Source organism: Schistosoma mansoni, chromosome 6 (assembly GCF_000237925.1).
Source record: "Schistosoma mansoni strain Puerto Rico chromosome 6, complete genome".
Taxonomy (NCBI): domain Eukaryota; kingdom Metazoa; phylum Platyhelminthes; class Trematoda; order Strigeidida; family Schistosomatidae; genus Schistosoma; species Schistosoma mansoni.
The window spans coordinates 3,763,714-3,766,370 of NC_031500.1; positions in this window are offsets into that span (position 1 = coordinate 3,763,714).

Genomic DNA, 2,657 nt, shown 5'->3' on the forward strand with positions numbered 1-2,657 from the left:
ATTGACTCATGATCTCAACTATATAAAATTACTAAAATCTCCACAAAACCCCCTTCTGATAACAACTGAATTGCTATATATTAAATTATTTGCGCCTGTTAATCCTCATGGAAGAGAAGGGGCTACTCACTACTAACATTCTATATCTAATTCTGTACTGAATAATCCATTCCACTTGTTTCCAGCTGCTATTCATCCTTTACATATCTGCTTCCAATTACAGACGTAGTTTGTTCTTTGGAATTCCTCTTTCCCGTTTCCTTTCACGATTCCAAATTATCACTTATCTCGTGATGCAGTTTGATGATTTCCATAATGTGTGCCCTATCCATTTCCAACATCTTTTTGTAATTTCATCTTCAACTGGAAGCTGGTTCGTCCTCTCCCATAGTAGGCTATTGTTGATGATATCCGACCAATAGATATTGAGTATCTTGTGTAGACAACTATTTATAAATACTTGTGCCTTGTTGATGATGGGTGTAGTAGTTCTTCACGTTTCAGCTCCATACAGTAGAACTGTGTTGACTTTCGTATTGAAGATTGTGACTTTGATATTGGTTGATAGTTGTTTTGAGTTTCATATGTTCTTCAATTGCAGGAATACTATCCTTGCTTTATCAATCCTCACCTTTACTTCTGCATCAGGTCCTCTACATTCATCAATGATTCTTTCCAGATACGTGAAAGATTCCACCTCTTCCAGAGTTTCGCCATCAAGTGTGATTGGCATGGCGTTCTCCATGTTGTGTTTGAGGATGTTGCTTTTTTCTTTGTGTACGTTGAGGCCTACTGACGTAGAGACTGCTGCTACATTTGTTGTCTTCATCTGTATTTGTTTGTGTGTATGGGGTAGAAAGGCTAGGTCACATTGGTCAAGTTACATTGGCCGCAAAAAGCGATCACTTTCCAAACTCATCTCAGAACACTTCATGGCATTGCTTTTAAAGAGAGAATACAAAACAGTTACTAGTTCAATACAGGAACAATTAATCAACTCTGGAACATATCACTCTGAAGAAGTCTATTAAAATATTCGACATAGTCGAAAGATTTGAGTCGAATAGGGGTCAAATCAAAAACTTATACACTGCTGAGGTATTAACAATCTATCAACTCAAGCCCAAACTCTGAGTGCAAACAAACGATACATCCAACCACTCATCTCACTTAACCCTAATTTCAACTATAATCAGTTATGAATTGACTTGATATTATTTGTTTTAATCTTTACATTGATGTTTAGGATTGCAATTGATCAGTCTCTTATTGGCATATGTGCATACTATACGTATTGCCTCGATATAGCCTTAATTCACAAGCATTATAAGCAAAGTTGGATAGTAGAAAGCAGTGAAATCCAGGACGCGCGTTTCGTCCTATTTAGGACTCGTCAACTAGATGTACCTGCATCTCAGAGTTGATGTTCAATCTGAGACCACTCTGGGATTCAAACAAACAATACTGAGTGAGTTCAAACTTCACCCCATTACACAAGCTAGTGGCTATCAGGACTCAGTAGCTGAGTAGATAACGCGATGGCAATTGAAGCGAAAGGTACTAGGTTCGAGTCCCACAGTGATCATCAACTCTGAGATGCAAGTACATCCAGTCGACGAGTCCCAAATAGGATGAAACCAGCGTCCTGGATTCCACTGTTAGCTAATATCTATCTTTGCTTATAATCAGTTATTATTATTACTACCTTTAAACAAGTCTTCTTGATTATTATTCAGTTTTTTTATTATTCTAACCTTTATGTTTGTTGTTGTTCTAGATATCTTTTAATTTCTTCAAATGATTCTTTTAAAATATTTGCTATTCTCATTACAAACATCGGGGTACCTAGCTTATCGTACTCCCTGATGATGTTCTCGTGACTTTCAGGTTGCTTGATCTGCGAAGAGTGATAGAACAGTACATGATGGTATTGTTGTATGTTAAGTTCATACATCCAAATCCGTCACGTTATTGTCCCTACTATTATGCATTACAAACATTAAGTATAGTACTGCCAAAACTATTAAATGTTAGAATTGAATTAGACATGATTGGTTGATTAATAATTAGATCATTAATTACCAAGTAAATAACTAAATTATTGGACAATCCCTATCTTTATATGACATCATTATATGTTAGTGTAAGTTAGTTATGTATCATTGATGATTAACCTCTTATAATAAGCTAAAATAGATTGTTGCCAAACTTTCCTGTTGACTAATATGAATCAGATGTCAAATATAAGCAGTTTATATAGTTGAGATCATGAGTCAATTGAAGCTAGAGCACCATGAGAAACCTAGAAACACTAGACGGCCGTTCCTGGAGATCTATCCAAACTTCTCAACGGTCATCTCGAATATTTTTACGAGAACGTATTCATAAATGTACATATTTACTTGAAAAATATCGGGAACGAATCAAAAACCTAGATGATCTACTGAAGGTTTTAATTCCTACAGATTTGCAAACCGCGATTTCCAACCTATTCATAGAAAGAGAACGCCACTATTTAGATTCATCAAAACCTAGAATCAAAAACCTAGATGATCTACTGAAGGTTTTAATTCCTACAGATTTGCAAACTCGCGATTTCCAACCTATTCATAGAAAGAGAACGCCACTATTAGAATTCATCAAAACGCCGACGAATC